The 15,014-nt window shown below is 48.9% G+C and overlaps 1 protein-coding gene across 1 annotated transcript in view; it reads right to left on the bottom strand.

Annotated features, from left to right (window-relative positions):
* LOC135264839 (sialidase-like) overlaps nt 1-15,014 on the bottom strand; it is a 136,901-nt gene that overhangs the window by 17,726 nt on the left and 104,161 nt on the right. The window lies entirely within an intron of this gene.

The following is a 15,014-nucleotide window of genomic DNA, read 5'->3' as shown; positions in this document are numbered from 1 at the left end:
TATTACAATCTGTAAAAAAAATAAAAAAACAATTACATTTTTTGTTAAAGGCACTGATTGGTGACTTTGTCCTCTTTGGCTGTGCCACCTCTCCCTGACCCCTGTGTGTCAGGTAGGTCAGTGGGGTGTCACTGACCCCCTGACCCACTCACCTGGGGGGCAGGGGGTGGGAGGGGGGCATGTCAGGCTGGCCACTCAAGCATGGGACAGTCGGGCTGCCCACCCCATTCAGTCCGACCACCTCAATAAATCTGGAGAGAAAAGGGGACCAATGGTGTCTGTTTATTTTCCAAACCCTCTCTTCTTCTGACTTGATTCATGGCTTTAAGCCTTGGGGTGAATTGTAGCTCGGGCCTAGAAAAAAAAAAAAGGCACCTGTGTGTGCACGCATGCAGCGATGTGCGCGTGCATGTGTGTGTGTGTGCATGTGTGTGTGTGCGCGCGTGTGTGTGCGCGCGTGTGTGTTTCTTTCAGTCTGCTCATCTCTATCAGGGCCTGCCGCTAGGCTAATTCCACTGCCATAGGGAGCCACCACTGTCTCTATTTTCGCACTCGAGTCGTATTTTATGTTGATTTACGCTCGCTAGGTAAACTTGTAAGTCTCGCTGGGTGTCAGAGGGCCGGCGGAGCCGGGGCCCGCACCGTTTAAGAGCCGCCCGCAGTGACGGCATGCTAACGCAAGCTTCAGGCCGCGCCCTCTCCCTGTGTGGGAACATCCCCGGGGTCAAAGGTCAACTAAGGGAAGGCGTTCTTCTTCTTCTTTTTTTTTTTTTTCCTCCTCCCCAGCACCAGTACATTAGAGCTTCTTCATCCATTCTCCGCCTCGCTCCTCTCAGGTGAAACCCAGTCTACCAACTGTTACTGTCATCACCCTCTCTAATGCAGGCCCCTGCGTGGAGGGGGGGTAAACCAGCCCGGCTTTCAGCACCATATCAGCCCCCCGCCACGCTGCGCCGCGGCGAGGGTCCGAACACTTTTAACTGCAGCGCACCTGTGCGCCCCCCCCCCCCGCACATCGCTGCCCTCCCTCCACCCTCCATTTGCATCTGTAACTCACTACCCCCCTGCCCCCCTGCTCCCCCCCCGCCCCAAACAAGCTCCAGTTAGGCTGTCGGACCACTCTCTGTAAAAATGGGGTTTGAAGATGACTGGGGAAAAGGAGGCGTAGGGATTATAGGCCCCCCCACAGTGTGATTCATTACAGGGCTGAGCGAAGAAACTGGAAACCACTGCCCCCCCCCCCCCCCCCACCATGCCAAAGACACACATACACTTATAAACACATACACAACACACACACACACACACACACACACAACGCTCACAGACACACACATACACACAGACACTCACACACATATGCACACACATACTCACACACACACACCCACCCACCCACACATGCACACGCTGTCACATACATTTACACACACACACACACGCACACCTGTCACAACCACTACACACACCATCACACACAACACACACACACATGCACACGCTGTCACATACATTTACACACACACCACCACACACACACACGCACACTGTCACACACACACACACACACACACACACACACACAACCACACCTCACACACACACACACACACTCACACACACACCACACACTACACACACACACACACACCACACATGCACACCTGTCAATACACTACACACACACACACATGCACACGCTCACTTTTCTCTGTTGTTTCAGGGCCTGTGGCACGGAATGAAGTGAAATTTCAGAAGGGCCGAAAAAAAAAGCACGCAGGCCTTTCTTCCTCATCATCCGCCATTATTTCGTACGCATCATTACCCCTCCAGAAACACTGTGACAATAAACAACTCAGCAAAAGGCCAAAACAGTTTGAAAGCAGACGAGGAAACGCACAGAAGAAAAAACACACACGCCCCAAAGTACTTTTTTGCAAGCTGGCGGATTTAACGGAGAACGCGCTGATTGGGCTCAGCGTTCGCCTCGCTGGAAACTCTCTCTCATAACAATTAAGTGCGGAAATCCAAAACGCGAAAAGTCAAAAGTAATGTACACAGGTACGGATAATGTATACAGTAGTAATAATAGCGGGAACGCGAGCCGCCCCGGAGGGACTTTTCCCAGAAAATCCCAGAAACCTTTTCAGACGGAGTGGGAAAACGTAATTGGATAACACGCGGCGAAGCGAGGGAGGCCCGGGTAAACCCTGCTTCTCCCGGGTCGGGAGCGTCTCAAGATAGATGTGGGAGCCTCTCTCTCTCTCTCTCTCTCTCTCCCTCTCTCCCTCTCTCTCTCTCCCTCTCTCTCTCCCCTCTCTCTCTCTCTCTCTCTCCCTCCCTCTCTCCTTCCCTTTCCTCCCCTCTCGGGTCTCCTCTCTCCCTGCTACATCTCTCTCCCACTCATCTCATCTCGTACAATCAAACGTCTCTCCCTACTCCAGTTACGGTCAGATCATTCTTTCGCCCTCACTCCTCGCCTCTCTTTCCCCCGAATCCTCCCTTTTTTCCTTCCTCCTCTTCCCTCTCCTCCCCTCCCCTTCCCTCCTCTCTTCCTCCTCTCTCTCTCTCTCTCTCTCTCTCTCTCCTCTCTCCCTCTCTCTCTCCCTCCCTCTCCCTCTCTCTCTCTCTCTCTCTCATTCCGAGACGATATTCCCCCGCGAGAGAAGCAGAGGAAATGGAGGGTGAACAGGACCTTTGGCGACGCGGTAATGATGGCGTGCCACTCTATCCAATCTGGGTAAATAAACGGCTCTCCGGCGGAGGGCTCGCAGTTACGGTCAAAATCATTTTTCAGCCCCGACGGGTCGCCGCCTTTTCCTTTTCCCCCGAAACGGCGCATGTTTATTGCGGGACGCATGTTTTACATTTTATATGAAATATTTGGTTTGGTTTGGCCGAGGCTCGGGGCCATGTGACTCAGCCGAAGATTGATTGGGAGAGCGCGTTACAGTGTGACAGGCTCGATTGATCACAGCCTCCGACACTAACAGGAAATCAAAGGGCTTCCTTATCACATTACTCTTACCCCTCCACCCCCCCCAACCCCCATATCCCCCCAAAAAAAAAAACACTTGTAAAATTAGAGTTGCAGCTATCAGTGAAGGTCACTTGATTCCCCACCCGCCCCACCCCAAAAAAAGATCACTTGTGAAAGTAGAGTTGCAGGCAGCTATCAGTAAAGGCTGTTCGATTCCCCCACAGGCCCCCAAAGAATCACCTGTAAAATTTGGGTTGCTGCTATCAGTAAAGGTCGTTTGATTCAACCCCCCCGCTCGTTCTACCTGCTGGCCAATCGCAAACGCGGGTTCCCTTTCCCCCCCCCCATACGCGAGCGGGAGCTCATTCCCGCCACCCTCTCCCGGGCTCCTGCATCAGAGACGTAGGCGCGCGGGCCGTCCCCCTCCGAAAAGCCCTGAGCAAACACGGCCTCGGGTTCGGCCGCCAGCCGTCCCATTCAGGCGCTGTCAGAGGGAGCGCGGGTCAGCACAAAGAGGTGCCGACGCTTCTGAAACCGGGTGAATAGCCCCGTCGACTGAAAACAAATACACCCACGTCCTCTTCTTTTTTTGTTGTTTTTTTAAAAAAGGTTTTAAAGCGGTTTGGACGTGTTCCTTTTTACACCCAGCCCGAGAGACCTGGCTGAGCGCAGTAATCCGTCTTCAAAGATTGGCCTCGTGCTAAAACAGATGTACCCGTCCCAATTACAAGGGCAATTACAGAATTCGGCTCATGACCTTGCGGGTAAACGTTGGGACTAATTTTAACGCTTCTAGACACACCGAGCTTTCCCCTCATGTGAACGTGTTCTAAAAGGATCGAGCGTGACACCATTACAACATTTCACATGAACAGATCTGACACCACTAATGGGCTTTAGCAGTGGAATAAGTACTGAAAAGTCAGAACAGCAGTAAACAGAGATAAAATAAAAGAATAAAGTTAAAACACCAACCCTGAAAGTCCCCCTTTACAGCAACATAATTTTCATTATGCTCAAGAGAACTTTGAGTCCATAAATAGTCAAAATGACTATACATCACAGTTACGTATATAGACCGTCGTTTATATAGTACCAGTGCGTGATGAATAAAAACAGATTCAGCTTGCATCTCAGTGTTCGTAACAGCTAGCAATACACGTTGCGGGTGTTTTTTTGGAATAGCTCAAAAGCACTCAGGAATTCACATTACTTGTGCTTGTCTTTTACAAAAAAAAAAATGTCCAAAGGGACTGTGGAGGTTTTAATTATCCCAACAGCACGCTGGCCTTAACTTCACCCTGTTCTGAAGTCACAACAGCAGGGACTTAGTGTCCGTACCGCGCTACGCAGCTGCCGTCGGGCATCCGATGAGACAAAGCAACGCGCTCCTGGTTACTGCCACGGAGCGAAACAGAGAAAGCATCCCCATTCTGCCCATCGGGGGGCGCTAGAGGCTCAGCGCGAACTCCCTCCTCTCTCTCTCCCGTAACCTCCAATAGTACGGATGAGCAAACGCGCCCGTCGCCCGATTGTCTCGATTTTATTTTTTCCTTCGGGCACGTCGAACGTCACGTGACCCGTAACGCGCGCCGCGGGCCCCCCCCCCCGAACGCCTCCCGTGCTCCGTCCAATAAAAGGAGAGCGGCGGGTCGGGCAGGTAAAGGGGGCGTGGCCCCCTCCCTCTCGAACCTCGGCTTTGAGTGACACTGACAGTCCGGCCGGCTGGCATTCCAGGCTCGGAACGCTGGGTCTAAAGCACGGCCCCCCCGATCGCCGGAGCAAACAGACAGATATTTGTTAATGAATCCCTGGCCTCGGTAACCCAAACCCCTCCGAGCCTCCCCCCCCTCCGCCTGAGCGCGAGCCCGCGGGCCAAAGGTCAAGGTCAGAGGTCACTGAGTTTTTAAGCCCCTGCTCTCTCTCCCTCTCTCTCTCTCTCTCTGGTGGTGGGAGGTGATCTGTCCCTAATGGGTTTGTTAAAAAGGCTAACACAACAGAGGAGTGTTACTGTAGATCTTTTACTCCGTCCCTCGGAACGCTTGGGAGGGGTTTTCGTGGTAAAAGCAAACCTCGCAGTGTAAACACATCGCTGTTAAAGAGTAACAGCGTGCCTGCCATAAATACACACGCCGGTCGGAATCATCCGCGAGCCTTCCGACATCAAGAGCCCGACTTCGTCGTGTCTCCTATTAGCTACTGTTTGTAAAATACCTCTCGTGCCAAAATGACATACGAATACTTTTTTAATCAGCGTCTTTTTTCTTTTTTAATCCAAAATAAACCCCACCCCACCCCCACCACGGCTTTGCTTTCTTTTCATCTACAAATCGTGTCGCGTTGAAGAGAGCTACCGAAGTAAACAGAGGTTTAGTAAACAGTGGCAAAGCTCTCTGAATAAGACGCACAGGCTAAAGCCCCAGTTCAGAAGCTGATGGACAAGATTAAGATAAGGTGTGGAAAAAGGAATGTGTTTATATAGGCAGTTTATATAGATTAAACGGGCTGTTATACTGTGTGTGTGTGTGTGTGTGTGTGCATGTGTGTGTTAGAGCGTACGTGATAAAACAGAATTTCTCTGTTCAAGTCCAAAACCAACATCTTTTAAAAACCCCATTGTTTTTGCACTTTATCTTTGGATACAAAATGCATTCTCATGATTAAACGGATACCGTGAGCAATTAGACCATTTTAATCAAAGGACAACAAAGTAGTTTTTCTGCATTTAAATGGCATCGAATCTGAGCGGGCACTGACCAGGGCAGGAGCGTACAGGAAACGGGGTCCTGATCGAGCATAAACACAGAAGTGAAATGGTCCCATATACACACTGAGAGAAATAGATTCCCAGCCCCACTGACAAAACGGTGATCAAACTCATTTTTTTTTTTTTTTTTGGCAAAATGTCTTGCGGTTACCGAAAGCATTTCCTCGCTATAATTCAGGCTCTGACATGGGAACAAAAACAGCCAATGGGGTCACCCCTTTAAGCACCCCTTTCTTTGTGAGCAGCCTATCAAATAAATCCACACTCAATATTAGACAGAACAGAGAAAAAAAAAACCTGCTTTGAGAGACTAGGGAGAGCTCTCTAGCCTGACAGAGGCTCTAGACTGATTAGAATGAATTTAATAGCTGTGTAATAGCTGAAGATTTAAGTGAATTCTGCATATATACAGTTGTGTGTGTCCGTGTGTGTTTGTATACGTGTATTCCAGCTGAAAAAAGATTTTGACATGACTGTAGGAGTTGACAAAGATCAAAAAAGCAGGATAATCAAAGTGATGGTGCTGCGGCAGGCTTGACCTGTGTCCTGACAGTGCTGTTCATCACATGCTGCACTGTACTGCATGTGGCTGCAGCTCTGAAAAATGGGCTCACGTCTCAATTTTCACAAAATAAATTCAACAGATCTGATGACCACATTTCCCAAAAATGTATCCAGAAACAGTTTGTTTTGCTTTCTTATTTGTTTATTTATTTTTTTACTAGTTATTGTTTCTCGTTATTGTAACGCAGTGCAGCCATAATTAATAATCATACTAAATTTTATTTATATGGAAAATTTCTTATGATTTTCTCCCATTTGTAAATACCACCTAAAAATAGCAGTATTTAAAACAGTAGTTTGTGTTAAATGAGAAATTAAATCACAATGTCATAGGTAGATAAATGGCTGCCTCACGTTCATCTTTTAGAGGATAGCTACACAACCGAGTGACTGTTTTCATCGGGTCAGGTGCCTGGGTTTGCAGATAAACATCTCACCCACAGCAAAAAATAACAGTGTCCTATTGAGCCCAGATAATTACGCAGCCCCTTGCCAGAAGAAAGCAGATTTATCACCTCAGATAGCGATCTCAAAACCGCATGACTGACGACGCTACGTGTTAAACCTAGAACTGCTTTCATTAGGTCCTAAAATACGAAATAAATCATTTTAGGATAAAGAAGTGTTGCAACGCATTAATGATGATACCGTGTTGTTCTTCCTGATGCTAGCATGTTGTTGCCCGGAAGTGAGGCCATCAACGCCACTTTAATAGCGCGAGTCTTGACTCCGTCAACGCTGACCGGTACCTGATCACAGATAACGCTGATGAACACAGACGTGTGAAAAGGTGTGGTTATAAGTCGCAACCAACCATATTAAGTAAAACAAGAACCCGTGGATTTCCAGCATTCGATCCTGTAAAACAGTTGGAACGTTTTACAATAACTGAACAATACTGGTCTGTTAGGAATCATACTCGTTTCTGTCATGAATGTCTGCGTTTCCACAGAATTCCTTGTAGTTGTATGTAATCAAAGATCGAAGGGATGTGCATTGGGAACGTTTAGACGTAATCCATCTTTTCATGTTATCATTCGCCATGAAGTGGGCCAGTATGTTGACTTGGTCTAAAACATTTTGATTACAAAAACATTCCTGGAAAGTTAGGACAAACGCATAAATTTGTCCAGTTTCCTGTAAGTCCTGAATGTAATTTTAAGTCAGAATGAACACTACTGGCCTTAGAACTTTATTCGAGTTTGCTATTTGCTATTTGAATAAAATAATAAATTGAATTGTGCATCATAATTCATGTAAATTGTATCCACAAAGTTGGAAATGTTCAACGAACCTCACTGCTGAGTACTTTAAATTCAGAGCATTCTTGAATGATAACCATCAGGGGATGTTGTCTGTAAGTTTGTATTCAAAATGCTCAAAAGATTTCTGTGATTCTGATGGAACACTTTTGGAGTAATGAAAGTATTCTTATAAAAGCTGTCTGGGGAAAGTTGTCATCATAACTTTTTCCCCCACAACCAAATGGGAATCTGAGGGCAAATGTTCTGGAAACATTGACTGGGGTGTCACGTTAACTGGGGCGTTCAGTGTGATGGGACAAACCCAACAAACACTCCGCTAACAGAGGGAAATCAACTCAAGCACATAAAGTTTTACAGTTCCACCACATTACTACTGCTTTTACCACCATTATTATCACTACTATAATCACAACTGTCACTACTTCTTACTTCTACTACCTTTTTGGTCAAGCCCCGCTTTGGTCTTGACCAAAAAGATGCTATCTTCTTTTTGGTTTCTAATGGACTTTTTCTTTTTTTTTTCCTTCAACCCTCACCGTGCCCCCTGTCTTGTCTCTATGTGCTGAGGCTTAAAATGAGCTGCAGATTATTAAAGTATAATTTTTATTTTATTTTTGGTAAGCTTTGCCTTCATTTTGAGGGCTTTGACAACAAAAGAAAGCTTCAGTAGGCCTCAGTGTTCTGACTGGCAGATAATAAACCCACAGATCAGAAATGCGCTGATTGGAGCCACGAGCACAACATCACTGGTGTCACTGTTCATAGCCGGGCGAAGCCAAGTCCCGCTGGCTTTTCTACCAACGAAACCAAGCACTCGTGATGCGGAGTCGTGTGTGCGTTGTGTACACTGGCCACGGCTCTCCGAAACAAGGACGACGACGCGAGCGCGTGACCGCCATTCCCCGCGGCGCACGTCCGACATCGGAGTCTCCGGCAGCCGACGGTTCGAGCCAACCTCCTGTCGTCGCGCTGCAGGACCCCGTCGTGTCGAGCGCTTCCCTGGCACGGGACACCCCCGGATAGCGCACGGAGCTCTCTCAGGACAGGTCGCCCGCTTCCAGGAAACGCGGGGCGAAGCGTTTTTTTTTTTTGTTAAGCAGAAGCGTCGGGAGATCTTTTAACACCTCATTTATGAGATATTCGGGATTAATTCACCAGCGATTTACACTTTCACGGCACCTGATATTGTCCTGTCCCCGCTGAGCCACGGATACCGCGAGACCGCGAGGGGGGGGGGGTACAGTGTGGGATACAGTCTTTGTGGGGTACAGTGTATGTAGGGTACAGTGTGTGCGGGGCACAGTATGTGTGGGGTACAGTGCTTGGGGGTACAGTGTGGAATGGCTACTGTGTGCGCGAGGATGGGAGAGGGACACTCCATGTTCTCCTCTCTCCTCACTCTGCTCACCCTCTCTCTCTCTTCTCTCTTCCCTCCCCTCTCTCCCTGCGCCCTCTCCCTCTCTCCACTCCTCTCTCCCTGGATCACATGCTCTTGTATTAATCCCTACCCCAGGCCTTTACGCCTGTTGTAGCCCCACGTACAGTAACTGAAAGCCAAAGGGAACACGACTGCATCACAGGACCAGAGAGAGTAGAGTTACAGCGGCACGCACCTTACAGGAGCGCCTTTCCATGTAGGAAATGCAGTCTGCTCCTTTCCATTTTCACTTTCCTTCTTCTTCATGGTACTGTATGCACCACATATATAGTACCTATGATATGTACAGTACGTACAAGCCAAATGACACACAATGCCACACAAAAATGTATATAATATCTAATAAACACTAACGAGACTAGCACCCAAAGGCAGCAGACTGGTCCTTCCCTTTCTCTCCCTCCCTCTCTCCCCCCTCTTTCTCTCTCTCAGCTCGGTTCCTCCTTGCTCTCGGCCATATCTGTTTGTGTAGACTCCACACGGAGAAGCCCAGGCCCGGGGTCACACACCCCCCCCCACCCCCCACCCCCAGTCTACGTGCTGTCTGCAGCCAGCGCTGGAGGTACGGAGCGGTCAGACAGGCGAAAACAAGCACCGAGATGGTGCCCGTGAACCATGCAGAGCCTCCCGCCCCGGTTCTGTTTGGTTTTTAGCCCCGGCCTGCTCTCCGGGGCGGAGACTAGCCCCACTTTCTGCATCCGGGGCACCGGGGTCCGGGGACCACACAGGTCAGAGAAAAACACGGCGTGGGCGCAGGTCGAGATCCGCGGTTCTCACGTCAATAACCGGCACCCAAGAGACGTCCTCGACACTACAAACGGTTTTTTTTTTTTGGCAGCTCCGATGCAGGTCCTGTGACATTGGCTCTCGCAGTGCTCCATTTTTCCCCCCCCGGTTAGCCCTTTGAAGAGTATGTTTTTGGAATGTTTTTTCAGTATTCTAAGTCAGTGTTAGAATGACTACAACTACAACTACATGTGCTTTCAGTTACCAGTGGTGATTGTTACATCAGCATGAGAACTTTCAGTTAAGAACATTCTAATCGCATTGTCAGGGTTATTTCCTGATTAAACACGACCCCCAGCACTTTACGTGAAGTGCAATGGTATCGGGAACTTGGACTGAGAAGGGAAGACCTGTAATGCCCAGGATAAGTCTGCAGGGGGAGCTCTCCTGGACTGGGATACGGGAGGAGGTGGAGAGGGTTGGGGTTGGATGAATTCTTTTCAATAAGCGATTCTCCTTTCTTGGGAGGCATGATTGTGCGTGTGTGTGGGGAGGGGGGTTGGGGGTGCTCAGAGGGCGCTGTCAGTCAGGCACAGCAGGGTGGATGGGTTTGGGGAGCGGAGTTTAGCCTCATTGCTCCTTCTGCTTGCTGGCCAGCCAGACGGGAAATTAAATAATATCCTTGTTTTTGTTTGCCATTGTTATTGGTCGTGTTTCGGGCAAGATCTTTGAGACAAATGCAAGTGGCCGTGCGGTTTGGGAATGACAGTTGCATGGTCACTTGAGCGTTATGATTGCCCCCCTGAACCCCCCTCCACCCCCCCACAGCGCTGTGCTCCTGTTCGTTTCGCCCCAGCACATGTCTCTCAGCAGGTAGGGCTTCCAGCTCCTTCTGGGCTGCTTTCTTCTCACCGCGACCTTTGACCCTGTCAGAGCATGCCCGCTGGGCTGAGAGATCCCGCCACACGCCCTGCGCTTAATGTACTTTTCACTGTCTGGGCGCTGCCCCTGTGGCCTGCCCTGCCTGTCACTCACAGTGGCCACACCCCTCCCTCACATGCCCCATCACTTAATCACACAGCCCCACCCATCACTCACATGACCACGCCCCTCCCTCACATGCCCCTATCCCTTAATCACACAGCCCCACCCAACAATCATAAAGCTCCACCCATCTCTTACATGGCCCCACCCATCACTCACATCATGCTAGCCCACCCATCATATATGTCCCCACCAATATGCCCCATTTTTGCGTCAATACTGCCGCTTACAACAAGTTTCTAAAAGAGCAAAATCAGAACATTACCAGACCCAGTAGGCAAATACCCACGCTAGCGTAACACAGACGTTGGCTCCAAGTCCAAAACGAACAAACGGAAAACAAAATGGCCGCCGCCTGGAAGGCCGGGAATGTTTTGGCGATGACAGGGACGCAGCGGGCGCAATCCGATCCGCCGCTCCGTCCCATTATCGTCCGCTGATGAATTTATTTTTCCGGCCGATAGAACGCCCTCGCCGTGGGAGCCCGGTCCAGAGCGGCCACCTGCTCGCCTCCCAACAGGCTCTCCGTTTTCAAAATAACGGCTCCTCCCAAAATGGCGGGGCGGCAATTTGCCATTTGCCACAGGAGCTGAGAGGGTCAAACACGCAGCCGTGTAATTAACCCTAATGTACAATAATTGCGGGGGGGAAAAGCCTGGCCTTGGCACTGTGACTGATGCTTCAGTAATCCTCGCTGTGAGCGCACGCCAATTCAAGATCGGAGCAATGTGAGACATGTCTACAGTGAGGTCAGCGGTGGAAAGTCCAGGCATCAGAAAGAAAAAGTCCTACTGCGTGTTTCTTCCACGCCGGAACTCAGCCAGCTGATTTCAGCCAATTAGTTCCGCCTTCTGGCTGAAGAATTGTGCTAATTAGCAAATCCATGTGGTTGGAAAAAAAATACTGGGGAGGATTTTTTACTTTCTGAACTTGGATTTTCCATGGGTGCCCATCATTAGTCTGTACATTACGGGGTGGCACGGCAGTGCAGTGGGTAGCACAGGCCTGGTAGCACTGGTCCTCTCTGTGTGTGGAGTTTGCATGTCCTCCCCGCGTCCACGTGTGTTTCCTATGGGTACTAAGGTTTCCTCCCACAGTCCAAAGACATGAAGGTTAAGCTATTGGGATAGCCAAAATAGCCCATAGGTATGAGTGTGTGAGTGGATGGTGTGTGTGCCCTGTGTGGTCCAGGGTGTGTTCCTGTCTCTCGCCTAATGCATGCTGGGGTAGGCTCCAGCCCCCCCGCGACCCTGACCAGGAATAAGCAGGCTAGATAATGGATGGATTCTGTACATTACGCATTAGCTTAGCAGACCAATGTGTTAACAGGTCATCCATTTGCAAGGCATGGCATTTTACTGAAGCCACCCTGCTTAAGCCCTCTCTCAGTATTCATCATCAGAACACTCCCCCTTGGGAATAGAACCCAAGACCTTCTGGATCAAAGCCCAGCTCACATGCCAGCGACATTACTCCAAACTGCCGCCCGCGATCCTATAACATATCCTAAAAAAAAAATCTAAATTTATGAATTATATTTTATGTATCTGAAGAAACATATAGAAAAACTAACACTGCACCACAGGTTTTGTAAGGGGAACCCACAGTAATGTTAGGGCTGGGTGATGGTAGGTTTCCTCACGGTGCCAACATGGATGCCTGTCACCATGACGATGACCCTGGGGTGCCTGGGTGCTCAGCCAATGGTCGGGTCTCCTGTTGTTTTTAATGGCAAAGCAGACCTGGCCCTTTATAAATCCTTCAGGCTCCATCTTGTAACTCTTCCTAATGTTATTGGAATAACACGGTTGTTCAAAATGAAACGTATATGAATAGAAATGTATAAAAGAAAAATATAAAAAAGGGCCAGCAGCCTCTGTCAATGGCATATACATTTCTTCCCGTCATAAATTTGACACAAAACCGTAACTGCTTGTTTATAGTGAGGTCAGGTTTGCAGTTACTGGGGCCTGTGGCATTTCTTTCTTTTCCTTTTTTTATGCCGTTTTCCAAAAGTGAAGGATTTGGACGGTTTTCAGGGTCTCCTGGGGGGTGGAGCGGGAGGGAGGTGGGGTGGGGGGTGGGGGGGCAGGGAGCGGGATGAAGTGAGCCAAAAAGGCCACCCATATGGAGAGCAGCTGATTTTCCAAGCACAGTGCCCCCACTGCACCCCCCCTCCCTTCAGCACTGACGTGTCTGACAAGGTGATGCCTTTTATGGTGCAGCCAAAGCAAGCAATTCACAGGCCATAACTCCTTGTCTCAACGGTTTTTGTTTGACCATAAATTACAGAAATAAAGTGCCCCCCGGGATCTTATTCATTTAGTTATGAATATTGCAGATACACAGACGTACAGACGACTCACACATGCGTGCGGTGTATTTGCGTGTGCAAGTGTGTTTGTGTGTGTGAATGAGTGTGTGTGTGTGTGTGCATGTGAGTGTATGCATGTGTGTGTATGTGTGTTTGAGTGTAACTGAGTGTGCGTATGTCTGTGTATGTGTGTGTGTGTTTGTGAGTGAGTGTATGTGCATGTGCGTGTGTGTGTGTGTGTGTGTGTGTGTGTGTGTGTGTTTATATGCGTGTGTGACTGAGTGTGTGTGTGTGTGTATGTGTGTGCGTGTGAGTGTATGTCTGTGTTGCGTGTATGTGCGTGTGTTTATATGCGTGTGTGACTGAGTCTGTGTGTGTGTTTGTGAGTGAGTGTATGTGCATGTGTGTGTGTGTGTGTGTGTGTGTATATGTGTGTGCGTGTGAGTGTATGTCTGTGTTGCGTGTGTTTATATGCGTGTGTGACTGAGTGTGTGTGTGTGTGTGTGCGTGGGTGTGTGTGTTTGTGAGTGAGTGTATGTGTGTGTGTGTGTGTGTTTGTGAGTGTGTGTGTGTTTGCTTTAATATCCCTGCTCAGTATCAGTGCGCTGAGCTGGTAATGATCGAGGGCCCGTCCACGCTGGAGCAGGACTCAGACACACACAGACGAGGAGCGGCCCGGCTCCCGCGCGGAGGAGTGCTGGGAGCCGTTAAAACTCCTCCGCAGCTGTCGGCCAGGGCCGCGCGGGTCCGTGTTGTTTTAGCCGCCCGGATCAAACCGCACACACGCGGGCTCCCGCGGCGCTAGCTTGTCTTAGCACACTGGGCCGCTTCCCCACAGCGCGTTTCCCCCATCTAACCTAGCGTCGGTGCTGCTCAGCGGGCCTACTGCGCCCCGCCCGAGGGGGACTTCCTTCCGCCCGGATTTCAATCAAGCAGACGTGCCACACAGACAGGTCCTCTCCGCCCCCGCCCCCGCCCCCCCCCCCTCCCTGGGTCCTCAGCTCGGACCGAAAAAACAGGCCCTGTCTCTCAACGGGGAAGTGACGTGCACCTAGACCAGATCCTGCGGCAAACACAGATTTAAAAAACTTTAACTCGTTAGATGCCTGTAAAATTTGAAAGCTGTTTTTTCTTTGCCTTTCTAGATACACAGTGCAAGTTACATCAGTAACATAACAAATAATGTAACATGTGAATTACATTACCAAGATGTGTGTGCACAGTATTGCATGTATGGATTTGTGTGTTTAAATAAAAATTTGTATCACAGAAAAGAAAATCTCAATGAAACATGCTGCTAAGTGAAACATAATTTAAAGTATTAAGGAATTACTAAGATATTTAAATTAAGAAAAAAATAAAGACATTTTAAGGAATTAAAGAGTGTAAAGAGTTAATAAAGAGTTATGGTGTTTAAAACATTTATGTGATCCAGGTCTGATCCAGTCCACTACGTTCCCAACTGTGCTTGGCTGGACACACCGTCTGCTACCTCACTGAAGGTCATTTCACTTCAGATCAGCCAAACTTTCCGCTCAGCACATATTTATATGTGATGAGCAGAAGGCGAAAATTTAATTTAACATTCATATTATTGTTCCAGCTACCTCTCGCTCTTTTTACGACATTAGGACTCACTGTTGACATCATGGTACTTACACAGATCATGACTCTTTCAGGACTGACACCTGCCAGGGAAACAAGCTGAGGTTGAAACAGAAAGGGAGAGAGAGAGAGAGAGTGAAGGAGAGAGAGAGTGAGACAGAGAGCAGCGTGGTAGTTTAAGAGTCCCACAAGCCCACTAAATGTTTCTTTTTGATTGTGTAACAGGGGGAGAGTGTTCTCCCACGTACAAAAGATGCCTTAGGTTTAGTGTTTGGGAGAATGCTTTATGGACGTGAGAATTAACCTCCGTG

Source organism: Anguilla rostrata, chromosome 10 (assembly GCF_018555375.3).
Source record: "Anguilla rostrata isolate EN2019 chromosome 10, ASM1855537v3, whole genome shotgun sequence".
Lineage (NCBI taxonomy): Eukaryota > Metazoa > Chordata > Actinopteri > Anguilliformes > Anguillidae > Anguilla > Anguilla rostrata.
This window is presented reverse-complemented; position numbering and strand designations above follow the sequence as displayed.